At 39.5% G+C, this 15,543-nt stretch overlaps 1 long non-coding RNA gene across 1 annotated transcript; it reads right to left on the bottom strand.

Annotated features, from left to right (window-relative positions):
* Positions 1-3,798: 3,798 nt before the first annotated feature.
* Positions 3,799-15,438, bottom strand: LOC142010540 (uncharacterized). The gene is made up of 3 exons (XR_012644833.1): positions 14,947-15,438; positions 13,418-13,513; positions 3,799-4,393 (listed from the first exon to the last, which is right to left on the bottom strand). It is a non-coding gene; the product is annotated as an uncharacterized LOC142010540 (long non-coding RNA).
* Positions 15,439-15,543: the final 105 nt, after the last annotated feature.

Raw genomic sequence — 15,543 nt, forward strand, 5'->3', positions numbered from 1 at the left:
GTTGGAAAAGAAAATAGGTTAGTAACAATAATCCCCATGTCACACTGGATCACATTTTCATTCACAAAACACTCATATTTCTTTTATTAGTCACATTTATCATGCATGCAGCTATGCTGCTGCAACATTAGAACTCCAGGTTTTATGAAATGTGTGTCCTACATGTATTGTCTCTGCCTTATATTCATGGACAATGTCTTTATGATTGTGTCCAAACACACCAATGGGAATTAAAGACTATTTTTAGGTCTAATATAAAGTTCAGACACTTATCTCACATAGATATGTATATCTGTTAAGAGGTCTACAATTAAGGCAGAAAGCATAAGAGTTCTTAAGGTTTGGAAAGATCCTTTTTAACCATTTATTTCAAAAAATAATTCAGAAGTTAAAAGAAACCCATAATACTCAGAGATCCATCCACACGTCTCTGGTTGCAATTCATGAAGAAATTGCAAGTTAAGATTCCTAATTCTTTTTCTGTGGCTTGCAATTGTTTCTCTACCAGTAAGACAGATCAGAAAGTATCTGCATGCATATGCTAGGTCACGTGCACATGTAGGAAGCATCAGGATTCCAGACGCTTTTCTAACATGTATTTCAGATTACCTCAACAGAAATGAAGCGTGTGCTGAATTTGCCTGCAGTTATGTACTAAGGCTTACCTTCCAATTGACATGGAATTTGAGGGTGGGAAGTTAATCCTTGCAAGAGGTCACACTCTACATTTCTACAGCACTACCACCAACTGCTGCTGTCATTCTTCAGGCAACCTGCTTACTCTGTAAATACTCAGGGGAGGGAGCGAGAACAGGCACGACGAAAGAGGGAAATTTTTACACGCAGTATGAATCCCCACCTCATGTACAGGGGAGCCAATACATAAAATCATTGTATATGATATATGACATGTATGAATCTCTTCTGTAAGTTTCCTCAGAGAACCTTTCTAAATGCATTTTTGTTCTCATACACATTGTACTCAAGTTACCTAACAGTGTAAAGCACATTTAAAGGGAGATTGTCCCCTCCCCATAATCACTCCATACCAACCAATCACTCTTCCCACACAAAATCACATCACATGCCTGTGGCAACTATAGCGATTGCTCAGAAGGGAAAAACAACAATAGAGGTTTGTTTTGATTTGTCCTCCTTGCTTATTGTTTTTGGTTCTCTGTGTCTTAAATATTGAGTCTGTTCTGGTCTGGCTATGGTCTGAAGAAGTGGGTCTGTCCCACGAAAGCTCACCTAATAAACTATTTTGCTAGTCTTTAAAGTGCTACTTGACTGCTTTTTGTTTTGATAGTGTATAGACTAGCATGGCTTACTCTCTGTTATTATTCAACAACAGAGGGGTACTTAATGCATTCTTAGTTACCTTTTAATGGAATTTTGCATCTGAAAACAAGGAGAAATCAGTTGTCCACAGACCATCAGCAAGTGCTGCACAGAGAGCCAATTTGTGGATAACTGATCTATATGGCCATTAACTAGTAAGTGCAAGAACTGGGCAACTGTTATATCAGGATTGACTGAAGGCTTTTTTGGGGCCTATTTCTGCCCTCTCTTTCTCCACAGTAGTTCAAGAGAGTAAGTATAACAGCACGAGCCACAGTGGCAGAATTGGGCTCTTAATATTTTACTTAGCTCCTATGCAAGCAAATCTGTTACGGACAGAAATGGAAATTTTGCATGAGCGAAAACTAAGTAATGGATTCCAGATCTGGACTTTTGTGTTTTAGGAAGGGGCATTCACATTTATGATGCTAATTCATAATACATTAGAATTATGTGCCTGTAGCATGATGTTATTCAACAAAGTCCATAAAACCATCACCTGTTTTCTTGTGATCAGTACATCCACTGGAATGAGAATTAAGCCTGTGTTCTTATCTGAATCAAGCCACTACACTGTAATCTACATTTTGCAAGTTCAATTACAAATAAACAAAGACAAATGTTTTCAAAATATTCTACTAATTTGTTTGCTTCTGTTTTGTGGCAAACCACCTGAACATTAAAAATCTTGTTTTCACAGACCCGTAATGTTAGCTAAAGTCACTGTAGGTGTAGGTATACACACAAAAATCCCAAAACCTGTGGTACTCAAAATTAGAAGCCACTTTTCAAAACTTAAGCTGAATTGCAGAATGTACGCTCGTATGAAATCACTCTGCTTTTCTAGAATACTTTAGAAAGCAAAATCAAATTATGTACCCAATGAAGAAACTAAACTTATAGTTGGCTGGAGCAGAGCAAAATAGCGGAAATATATCATTCTCAGTAGAATCCCATTTCATTCTACTTAATTCCCTTGATAAGCTGAGGTTCATTCCTGCCACCAGTTATTGGTTTATAACAATGTACTATCTATATTCTCCTATTCCTGCAGTGCAGGAAGATGTAATTCAATACTAATAAAAATTGCAGCTTACATACTGGATTGCAAAGCCATTTCCTAATGCAGAGAGCCAGGTTTTAATAACATTTCTGCATTATGCATTCAGTAAGGAATATGTCACTGTGGAGAAACAATGATTTCTCCTATGAAGAAAATCTGTGTAGCACAGTAGGGAAAAAGAACAAATGTTGCTTTATAAAATTTAATTTCCTCAACCAATGTCTGTCTACCCTGAATCAACCTAGGAAGATTATGGATCTGATACAGGCATTATCACAGTACTAGCTGATTATGTAGTAACACTTAAGTTCCAGAATTAATGAAAATTAGTTTAATATTCATATCACTAGCAAATTATCTTCATTTCAGCAAAACATAAAAGAATAAGAAAACTGTGGTGGAAACAGCTTGTGGTACAAGAGAAATGTCCATATCATGAATTATCAGTATTATCCAGATCTTCATATTTCATATTCAAATTTTCTTCGTAATTATTAGGGGTGATTTATTGATACTATGGTAGCAATCCTGTTCTAGGTCAAAACTGCTAACTACCATGATGTCTTTCAAGTCATTCTGAGAGAACTATCAGCTTGTTGTCCAAGTATTTGAATAGAAAATCAGACTCTGCCAGGTCATAGGTCAGTACTGCATTCATATATTGTAAAGAAACTATATTTACATATACACAGATATGGTGGTCCCCAGAGAACTCAATACATCTTTCTCCACCAGAAAATGCCTCTACCACTTTAATGAAGGGCGCTCTTCCTCATCAATTGGTACTTAACATCCTCCTTGTATGCCAACCACAAGAAGATGACAATCAAACACTTAAGCCATCTGATTCCATAAAAGTACAGGACAATGGTACATGCGTCCAATAGTCAATACCATGTTGAACTCAGTTCCAACAGTGGATTATTTTTTCAGTACCTAAAAATGTGTCAGGTACCTGATCAATATGGAAGGCATTAAATTCCAGTAAAGAAAAAGAAGGTTGAGTGCACAGACACAAGAACATTTGATCTCTGATGTTTACCTTACATACTTTGGCTTACTCTGAAAACCAGACGCCAAAATTACCAGGCAACTTTTGGGGCTTCTGCTTATCCACATATCAAGGGGAGGAAGAGGGAAGCCATAGAAATCACTCTTGGTTAAGTTCTTTCTCAACCCTGGCTCCTAGCTGAAGAAGAGGCTCGTCTAAGTTTTTATTTGATGGGATCTATACTTAACAGTTCCTTATAAGGCTCTCACATGTGGATCACACAAAATATGCACTTAGACAAGCCTCTTCTTTAATTAATTCATATGACTTGCACATTTCCAGGGTGAATTACGTTCATTTACAAAAGAGAAGACTGTTTATCAGACTTCAGAGCAATATTTTATTCAGATAGAAAACAACATAAAAGGGAACAATCCAAAGGAACCAGTAGATAAAATGGGTTGAAATATGCCCCGTGGTTTAAAAAATAAATAAATTTAGACATTTGCTTTGACCATGTTTCCAAATGGGTTGTTGTACCCCAATACATAAAAATCTCTATTATCCCATTGAGTTACTGCAGTGTCCTTAAAATGGAAATTTGAAACACTTGACCAGTGACAATCCCATAACTTTATACAAAAAACATTCCATTTTAAGTGTATTAATTCCACATGAAGTAAAGTTCAAGGCAAATAAATATAAGTTTGGTTGTTTTTTCAGTTCAAATTCAGTCCTCGTACTGGTTGCAGCTATGAATAAGGCATAGTGGTTCAAGTACTACCTGAACAGAAACAGAACAGTGAAAATATAATACCATGATTCTTTTCAGTCTGAGTACTTTATTCTGGAGGGTAAAAAGCACTGTTCAAACACTCTGAATAGACACGGCTTTCTGCACTATCCATCTCCTCAGGCTCAAAGTCATCCGGATCTTGGGTTAATTGGTCAGTGTCCTCATCTGAAGTGGAAGGGCGTGTTAGGATGATTCGAGGTATCTTGAGTAAAATAGAAAGGATTTCAGAAAAAAAGAGAGAAGAATTCAGAAACAGGAAAGCATAAGAAACCAGAATTACATTGAATGAAAAGAAAACAGAGCCAATGGATACAACTAAAATGTTCAACCGACATGAGCAACACAGCAAAGATCTGTGGAAGATTAAAAAGAGTATGAAGAGGAAGTTACTCATCTTGTGCAATAACGATAGTTCTGCAAGATGTGTCCCCTGATGGGTGCTACACTGTAGGTGTCTGAGCACCCTGGGCCTCTAATCAGAGACTTGGTAGCAATGTCCATTGAGCCCACTCATATGCTCTCCCTGCCATGTGGTCTGCCTCTAGCACTGCACGGGCGACAGCCCCTCACTTCATTTTCTACCACAGAGCCCCGTGGAGAACTCCAAAGTAGAGGGGAGGAGGGTGGGTTACGTTACATGCACAGGGACATACATCTCGAAGAACCACTGTTAGCGTGCAAGGTGAGTAACTTCCTCTTCTTCTTTGAGTAGTGTCCTTTTGGGTGCTCCACTGTAGGCGATTCCTAAGCATTACTCAACACTGGAGGATGGGACTTCAGATTGGAGTGTTACTACACAGAGTACTATGAAGTCAAAGATGGCATTAGGAGTCAAATCTTCATTGATCACAATGTTCTGTGAGTGTGTGGGTAGAGGTTTAAGTACTACCATACAGACCACTGAGATGGGAATATCTGTAAGGAATGGGACCAACACAGAAATTGACCTCTTCAACTGCATATGGACCCAGGATGGAAAACACACTGTGATTAATACAGAGACCCCTTTGGACAGTCTTTGAGCCAATATCACAGCTTAGAAATCATTCTCTGGATGAAAGGAAGAGTTTAGGGGATTTCCTGCTGTGTTTAGTCCAGTGCAAGTATAATGCTAGTATTTTTCTAATACATTGCATATGCAGAATCATCTCCCTGTTGTCAGAGCGTGCTTTTGGGAAAAACTGGGAGACAGATTTGTTGATTTACCTGGAAATGCAGATAGATGTGGGAAAAACTTGAGATATGGCCTCAGATTTGTTTGTTTTTTTTAATTAAAAGGAACATGAATGGTGGAGTGTCATCGGGCCTATTATTTCTCTTATGTGCCTCCTTGAGGAGATAACAGTTACAAATTGATCATCTCTCACAAATGCATCTTCACACACACATGAGTGAGAGTACAAGTTGCCAGGGACTCAAAGGTCAAAGGTTTAATCAAAAGCCTGAGAACTAGGCTGGCATCCCTGGCTGGAGAGGATGGTGTCATAGGTGAGAAGAGATTCTCAATGCACTTAAGGAGTCTATGCATCTAGCAGGTGAGCAAACAGAGAGTATTTGTCTACCTGGTGGTGGAAGGACATTTTCACTGCAAGATGTGCCTTAACAGAGCCAAGTGAAAGTTTTGACCTTTGAGGTCTAAAATGATGTGTAAAAGCACAGGGAGGGAAAATGAGGTTAGGTTCATGTGAGTAGAACAGCTATGGCTTGGAATTGTTTCAATTTTGTAGTCATGTTGCATAGTCATTTTGGCTGCGTACTGGCACTTCCTCTAGGTCTTGAACCAAAAAGGAGCTACACTTGCAGGTCTAAGACTCACAGGGTATGGTAAAGGAGAAGCCCATTGTTCTGAAAGGTCAGGTGAGGAATCAGCTGAGGAGGAACAGGAGGACATATTGCCATCTGTGTTAGGTATAGGAGTCAGGCATGTCTTGGTCAAAAGAGGACAAAGTATTCTCTTGTTGAATTTTCAACTGGGTCTTGTATAGAAGAGAAAACTGGGAATAGGAATAAAAAAGGTCCCCATCCCATTGGAGGACAAGAGCACCTCTGAGGGAATGGTTCCACAGGCCTGGGGAAGTAATGAGGATATTTATGTTTCCAGTGAACAGTGAAGAGGACTGCCGTCATTTCTCCCTAAAGGAGAAAATACATGTGAAAAACAGCTCTGATTTCAGTTCCCATTCATGGTTGGGCCAGAAAGTCTGACTGAGGCTGCCATGTTCTGTATCCCTAGTAGACAGACAGCAGAGATGAGCACATTCTGAAGGATGTGTCACTTCTGAAGGCTGAGTGCTTCCTTGAAGAGGGAGGAAGACTCAGAACACCCTAAGCAATTTATGTGGAACATAAAGGTCCATCATGACCTTTGTGTGGATAAACCTGATGGAAAGGCCAGTATTTGTACAAACATTTCTGCCAGTACTTAACTCCAAAGTGATATGGGTGGTCATTTTTGTGGAAGCTATTTGCCTGGAACCTTGTGGTTGTGTAGGCAAGTGCCCTCCCTCCCCCACGCTGTTAGGAAGGCATCTGTCTCAGGGAGATGAGTCTGCGTACTATATTGAGTGTGCCACTGATAAGTTCTAGTCGCTGTACTGGAGTTAGTGCTTCAGTCCAATGAGGAGAACCTTGTAGAATCATCTGGGTGGAGCAGTCTGTACTGATAACAGCCTTGCCCAAAAGTAGACAGTAGGAAATCTTGCTGTTCTACAGCTGGAATAATGGTTGCTACCAGGATCATCTTGAACACCTATGTCTTCCCATATTGTTTAATGCCCTGAGATCTAGAACGGAACTTCAACCTTGCTTCTCTTTGAAGATTGTAAAGGCAATAACGCCTGCTAATGACTTTAATAAAAGAGTTACACACACCTCCTCATTAAAGAATGAAAGAAGGTTTTTAATGTGTGCAAAAAGTTTGGATTTGAAAATGTATCTGTATCCATAACAGATCTTGTCTATGATAATTTTGTTACTTTGAGTGAATAAAGACTTTCCCACTCATGCCTGAGAAAAGTAATTGCATATAGCACTTTTAAATAATATTTTTCAGGAGAGTATAAAAAGATGTCCGAGAATGCAGTAATGAATGTATTTATCAACTTTCCTAACACTTAGATAATACTGACATCTGCTGGCTTTTAAATTAGTGCAAAAATGTGATGGGTAAATGAATTTAAAAGACAGATGGCACAACTTTCTGAAAGAAACCTTTAAGGAAGTTAAAGATAAAAGAGTGATCTAAAAGTTTCACAAATTTGCATGACTTTTAACCTAACAATGAGTTTGCATTATTCATGCATACACAATGTCTGTGGGATAAATTGCAGGGGCATCATTTGCCATGACCTACATTATTCAAAAGGAGCTTTGCCTAGAAGGATGAAGTCAATCGCTAGGTTGCCTGAGCACGTAAGGGGCGAGCATACTAGATGAAACAGATAAAATTGGTGGCATTATGTTCTGTTCCAGATTTTTAAATATCTAAGGCACACGGTTGCATACAAATGTATGTATAAAACTGAACAGCTAAATGTGAAATATGACTTATTTGTCTACACTAGAGTTGTAAAACATGTTATTTAAAATGTTCTGGCTGACATGAAACATACAAGCCCTAAATGTTTCAACTTAATCACCATGTGTAACAGTTGGGTTTTGCATTAAAAGAATAAAGTCTTCTTCCTTAATGAAGTGATTGTGTGTTGAGAAATTATATCACAGAATCTTACGGCTGGAAGAGACATCAGTAGATCATCTAGTCCAGCCCCCTGCCCAAAGCAGGATCGACCCTACCAAAGACTATGTCTACATTATGAGACAAATTCAGATTTATTATATAAATGTTGTAATGCTGGATTTTATAAATTTGAATTTTACTATCCTCACCTTCCCATGTGCACCTCACAAAGTCGACTTATTGCTGCCACACTCCATTGGCAAACATTGACAGTTGCAGCAGTGCATTGTGGGAACCTATCCCACAATTCCCTCATCCCTTTAGCATTCTGGGTATGTTTGCTGGTATTTGACATTATCTTCCCTCATTGCATTGACCTCATTCCCCTCCCACAGTAAGCAAACATCCATTTTTCCAGTTGGAAAAGTGGGACATCAACAAAGATGGAAAAGTTAACAAAAGTCTATTTTTCCTGTGACTGAATTATCAAGGATTTCATAAAAATCAGCAAGTTTGTGTCCTTTCAACTGGCCATCCAATAACTGTCCACCCTCCCCTGATTGAATCTGATCCCTGAAAATAATATAGGGACAATGAAAAGCGTGAAGAGAGAGCAGATAGTAAAGTTTTTGAAAAAAGAGAGTTGCTGATGGGAGGATATTTGGCTTCCCAGTTCATTATGCAGCTTCTGTGCACAGTCTGTATTCTGAACTGGCCCTGCATTTTTGTATTCCCTCTTCACTGCAAGGAAACTGCCAACATGGGGAATGGCAGCAATGCCCTGAAAATGTTAGCCGCCAGGGAGACTCCCCGCCTGCAGCTGCAAGCCTCCAAATATCTTGGCTGCTCTTGGAGCCCTAACTGCGTACAAGCCATGAAATGGGGCTTCCTGGCAGGATGGTCAGCCCCGAACAGCAGGCATGTCCTTTTATGGGGTTGGGAGCTACCCATGTGATGTGGCTGACAGCGGGAAAGACCCCGACTGTGTGACACCTGTGGGGAAGGGATAGGGGGAGGGGTGCACATAAATGTAAACTGCTGAGAAGTTTCTCAGCCTCTTATGCAAGCACAACACCTACAACAGCCTACACCTCTCCCTCTGTAACTTCAGACCATTGCTCCTTGTTCTGCCATCTGTCACCACTGAGAACATTCAACTACTTTTATTTCAATAAAATGACAAAGAGAAGGTGACATTCCCACGTGAAGACGGGAAATTTGTCACATTTTAGCGAGAATTTTACATTTCCTTGACCTAGAAAATACTACGTAGAAGAATGGGAAGAAGTTATCGATGCTTACTTACATCTAAGTTTTTCATCAGTCCTATATTGGAACATGACCTGGCAAGCCTGGGTTTGACTGTAGGGCTGTGTCTACACTAGCCCAAAACTTCAAAATGGCCATTTCGAAGTTGACTAACGAAGCGCTGAAATACGTATTCAGTGCCTCATTAGAACGCTGGCAGCCGCGGCACTTCGAAATTGACACGGCTCGCCGCCATGCGGCTCTTCCAGATGGGGCTCCTTTTCGAAAGGACCCCGGCAACTTCGAAATCCCCTTATTCCTAACAGCAGATGGGAGTAAGGGGATTTCGAAGTTCCTGGGGTCCTTTCGAAAAGGAGCCCCGTCTGGAAGAGCCACACGGCAGTGAGCTGCGTCAATTTCGACGTGCCGCAGCCGCCAGCGTTCTAATGAAGCGCTGAATACGTATTTCAGTGCTTCATTAGTCAACTTTGAAATGGGCATTTGCATGGCCATTTCGAAGTTTTGGGCTAGTGTAGACACGGCCTAGATGAAAAAAGCCTGATTTGTTCATTTTGATTCTGACTGGTGTGAAGATTTTCTTGGACCATTTCCAAACGATGTAAATGAAAGGCAGTGTGGTAAGTGTCTATATTGTTCAGCCCAAGTAGCGGAGAGGTTGCAGACTCAGGTCCAGACACACTAATTGGGACTGTCACATCCAGGGCTTTTCCCACTGACATAGCACTGTCCTATAATGCCTGGGTCAGTGTAAGTTATGTCAATTGTGGGGTGGCTTATTTACAACCCAGCATAATGTGAGTTAAACCAAGTCATGTGGTAGTGTAGATCTGGCCTAGTTTTTACTTTGAAAAAGAGCGACACAGCACCTGTTTGTTCAACTAATTACTGATAATTCAAAGTAGCAAAGGAGAGACTGATCTCTTCCCAGCAGGCAGTACCGCGGAAATGGGTTGACCATGGAGAGACCTGGACAGCACCTTTCAAATCTCAGCAGAAGATGCCATCTGTGGGGCAAGCAACTGGAGCCAAGTAGCATTAAATCTGAAGCAGGAATTTAAGCATGTAGATTTTGGACTAGTTAAAATTCAAATGAGCCTTTTCAAATAATCAGGAGTAACCAACTATTTGAAGATAGGAAAGACCAGAGGGGAGAAAATTGAATCTATTGGAGACATCATCTTTTGTCATGGCAGTGATATCACCTGCAGCAACATTGTTAAGGATAGGATACAATGGAAAAAGTAATTAAGGAAATCATCTGCTAACACTTGGAAAGTGGTAAGGTGATAGAGAACAGCCAGCAAGGATTTGTAAAGAACAAATAATGTTTAACCATTGTGATAGTTTTCTTTGATAGGATAAGGAGCCTTGTGGATAAGAGAGAAGCGGTGGATGTGGTCTACCTAGACTTTAGTAAGACATTTGATATGGTCTTGCATGATATTCTTATCAATCAACTAGGCAAATACAGATTAGATGAGGCTACTGTAAGGTGGGTGCAAAACTGTCTGGATAACCATATTCAGAGAGTAGTTATTAATGGTTCTCAATCCCACTGGAATGGTATAACAAGTGGGGTTCCACAGGGGTCTGTTTTGGGACCAGTTCTGTTCAATATCTTCATTAATGATTTAGATATTGGCATAGAAAGTACACTTATTAAGTTTGCAGATGATACCAAGCTGGGAGGGGTTGCAACTGCTTTGGAGGATAGGATCAAAATTCAGAATGATCTGGACAAATTGGAGAAATGGTCTGAGGTAAACAGGATGAAGTTTAATAAAGACAAATGCAAAGTGCTCCATTTAGGAAGGAACAATCAGTTTCACGCATAGAGAATGGGAAGCGACTGCCTAGGAAGGAGTATGGCAGAAAGGGATCAAGGGGTTATAGTGGACCACAAGCTAAATATGAGTCAGTGTGATGCTGTTGCAAAAAAGCAAACATGATTCTAGGATGCATTAACAGGTGTGTTCTGAACAAGACATGAGAAGTCATTCTTTCACTCTACTCTGCGTTGGTTAGGCCTCAGCTGGAGTATTGTGTCCAGTTCTGGGCACCGCATTTCAAGAAAGATGTGGAGAAATTGGAAAGGGTCCAGAAAAGAGCAACAAGAATGATCAAAGGGCTAGAGAACACGACCTACGAAGAAAGGCTGAAAGAACTGGGCTTGTTTAGTTTGGAAAAGAGAAGATTAAGGGGGGACATGATAGAGGTTGTCAGGTATCTCAAAGGGTGTCATAAGGAGGAGGGAGAAAACTTGTTGTTCTTGGCTAGAACAAGAAGCAATGGGCTTAAACTGCAGCAAGAAAGGTTTAGGTTGGACATTAGGAAAAAGTTCCTAACTGTCAGGGCGGTCAAACACTGGAATAAATTGCCTAGGGAGGCTGTGGAATCTCCACCTCTGGAGATATTTAAGAACAGGTTAGATAAGTGTCTATCAGGGATGGTCTAGACAGCACTTGGTCCTGCCATGAGGGCAGGGGGCTGCACTCGACGACCTCTCAAGGTCCCTTTCAGTCCCAGTATTCTGTGATTCTATGGTATAAAAGAGGAGAGGCAGACTGGTGAAACAACACAAGTATGATTAATAAAAAAGGAATGGTTTCCCTGATTAAAATGCAGGAAGTGTGGCATTTCTGAATTTATAACTTAAAACATTTAGAGAAAGATATTCCTTTCTGCATTTTTTGTTTGTTTGGGGTTTTTTTGTTTGTTTTTCGCATGAATAGAAATAAAAGAGAAAAATACCCTTAAGAGCAAAGGGGTCATTATAATGATATATCCTACATATCTTTAATAAGAGGCAGGTTTCTCATCCACCAGAACTTCAGTAAAGATCTTCTGCAACATCTAGTCCACACTCTGAATATGGAAGGTCTTTTCTCCACACGTATGGACCTAATGCTGAAAGCCATTATTTGGAGAAACTTCCACTGAGAGGCAAAAAGAGTTGTGTCTGGGAAAAAGACTAAGTAAGAACCTAAGAGCTATTGACTAGATCCAAAGTCAACAGAGTAATATTCCCAAAGAGACAATAGTCCTAGAGAGTGTTGCATGTTCTCCTTAGCCAAAGGTGTGGTAATATGCAGAGATCAGCATAAAAACTTCTGTGAGAAAGTCTCTTGCAGAGACATGTTTATAGAGATTTCAGTGCAACAATTTCTCTGCAGAAAACCCCATATAGTGATTCATCTCAGCACCTGAAACAGCTGTAGCTCACTGGCTCCTGTAGAGCCTTCTGCTCTAAAGGGCCAGCATCATCTGACCTGTCCTCTCCTCTTCCCACAGGGGGAGCTGGCTAGCTGCTCACACTAGCTATGTCTACACTACAGAGATCTTCCAAAATAACTTCTTTCGAAAGAGTACGTCCACACACATAAAAGTGGATCAAAACAGTTACCTGCTCTTTTGAAAGACCATCCAAACAGCCCCCACTCTTTCGAAAGAATGGGCCAGGGATCAAAAAAATCAGGTGCCATGAGGACTGCTCTTTCGAAAGAAGGACCCTGTGAAGCATCTACACGCATTTTCTTTCTAATAAAACTTTCAAAAGAAGGTGCTCTTCTGAAATGGGAGAGAAAGAGTGCTTTCAAGAGCAGTGCCACATTCTTTAGATTTACTTTAAAAAAAAATTTTGTTTTCTGTGTAGACTCTCCAAAGGAACTTTTGAAAGAGCCCCCTTCTTTCAAAAACTCTTTCAAAAGAACTTGTTAGTGTAGATGCACACATCCAGAAGGAAATATCATAAAAGTCAGCTGCATTATGTTAACGGCAGGAGATAGCTGGGGAAGTGGTCAGTTTCTTTCCTCAGAAGAAGTCGAAGGAGAACTAGCCAACTTCTTCTACAAAAGGTTTGGTCAGTCAACCACTATAATTACCAGTCTCTTTGTTCATGTTCTCATTAAATCACAGTGATATGTCTGACAGACTATTAGCCTTAAATATGTGCTAATGCCTCCTTAAGAGGATATTAGTTCTGCATAGATTTTTACAGATTTTTCAAGAGACCCACAACAGTGAAAATCTGACTCCTTAGTTCAGTTTCTCAGTGGGAATTTAGCTTGTTGGGAAATTTGCTCCTGATTTACGTTGCTGCATACTTGATAATCTGGCCAACAATGAAGTGTTTCTTTTTAATATTCAACTTTTTATTCATTCACATTTTTTGCTAACACTGTCTTGTCCGAATGCCACGGCAGCATATGTAACACATAAATCACAAAATATTTGTGAAAGCACAGCTCTTTGTTAATTTAATTCACCATCTTCACTTACTGTTACGATGTGGTTTACTGCCTGGAATGGACTGTTTTTTGCTGGCACTTCAACAGGACTAAAATCAGGTGTGTTGGATTCTGGAAGAATAGATCCCTCGAGTGGAAAGAAAAAAAAAAAGGATAAGGTCGCCACCTTTATTTTCTGAGTCCTGCTGAAACAAATGGCGAGTAACTGTACTTCACTCACATCAACTTAAACAGACAAGATCCATTATCATATAGGATTTCATATATAGAGGGTACTCATTTACTGAGTATGTGTGCTGGAATGGTTGAAAAGGTGATACTAAAAACTTGTAAAACAAAGCTAGGGAACCATTTTAGTTTATTGAAGATATGTTTTTCTCTGGTCAAAACACTGAAATGTCTTTTAAACATATTATTATGAATTAATTCTTTTTCATCTCACAAAAAATGACATTTTCCCCCACACTTTTTAAAATATGTGAATTGTTCTGCCCATAGTGCCATCTTGTGGAAGACACAGAAAATGCAGATGGATGTTGAATTAGCAGCCCTTTTGAGAAAGAATGTCCTTCCTTTTTGGTTCTTGATTTTACATGCTCGCCAACCAGTTGAGCCATATTTAATAGCCACCACAAGTTGAGTAACTCTGTGGGTTCTAAGGAATTACTATGCTATGGTACCATATTGTACCACTGATTTTAAGTAGAACTCTCTACTGATCTCAGGCAGGAATTCCACTTCAAAACTGAGGGCACAGTAGGACCAATACTAATTAGAACAGTGCATTTACTTTGCAGATAATCTGCTACTATGAAACACGTGGACAACAGTGTCTCTTTCAAATCTTCAGTTTGCCAATATACAACAGTTTTCTAATAGTAATGGTCTATGATTCAAAGCAGAAGTTTGTATTCACTCCTTGGAAAGGTCCTATAACATTTACCAGAGAATTATAACCTTTCCAAAGAATGTTTAAACTAACTTATAGAATTCAAACACAGTAATAATGCTCTATTCAATCTGTAGGGTAGCTTTAAGCACATCAAGAGAAGGATATCATTGTTACATTGTACAATGATATGGAGCAATTTCTATAGAATCTTGATGAATTTCCATACATCCTTATTTTTATCCTTATCAAATTCCCTAGGACTTTTCTATAAAGGTAGGTTTTATAGATCATAAACTACCTCCCCAGAGCAGATAGCTGAATATATGTAAAGAAATCTTTACTATATCTACCTTGAGTCAACAAGAAATGTCAAAATAAATAGTATTTGCTCTACTAATTAAAAACTGTTTGTATTGTTATTGTTGTTGTTGTAGTAGTGATAATAACAAAGTGCTAGCACCAGTGATAAAAACTATTAGTTTGAGAACAATAGTAGGAGAATAGCTATTCAGGAATAATAGAACCAGTGCACTAAATGAAGGATTTTGGTTCAGGTACACAGAAAATCAGATTAAACAAGCGTTCATATGAACCAGTGAGGAAGTAGGAGGGAATTCTACAGCTCACATAAGAAAATACAGCACTCCATTACAAAGCAAGCTGTCTACCTCCAGCACTTTGTCTCCTGCTTGCACCCCATCCGAGTCTGCTGGGCCATCTTTGGCCACCCGTGCAATTAAGATTGCCTGGCAACATAAAATAAAAAAATTCAGATCCAGCAGAGTTTATCCCATTCCTCTTGGATGTTTAAAAAGTACATGGGCAGCAAATTGATTTTCAGAGCCTGTTACTCTGCTGCCCCTACCTGAATATAAGCTAAATGTCTTAATCAACACATTAAGAGAAAAAGAAAACCACCCATTGCTGACTGACACAAACCACCATTAACAGTCCCACGAGGGACATATTTGAAAATAAGAATTTAAATTATGATAAACTGTGTGAAGACAAGTACTATTCAAAAAGGGGTTAGTGTGAATGAACAAGTAGGTTGGGAGCAAAATTAGCGTGTGGGATGAAAAATGGACTTATCATGGATTCAGGTGGAAAATACTCAATGGGATTTTAAGCTGTCAAGCCTGCTTCAGGAACTAATCATTCACTCGTCATGCAAAGATCTTTCTTCAAGGAGGCATCACGGTCAAAAACCTATCAAAAAACTGTATTTTGAGGGAAAATATAAGCAAATCCTTTGCTCTCCTTGC

Source organism: Carettochelys insculpta, chromosome 3 (genome assembly GCF_033958435.1).
Source record: "Carettochelys insculpta isolate YL-2023 chromosome 3, ASM3395843v1, whole genome shotgun sequence".
In the NCBI taxonomy this organism is placed as follows: Eukaryota; Metazoa; Chordata; order Testudines; family Carettochelyidae; genus Carettochelys; species Carettochelys insculpta.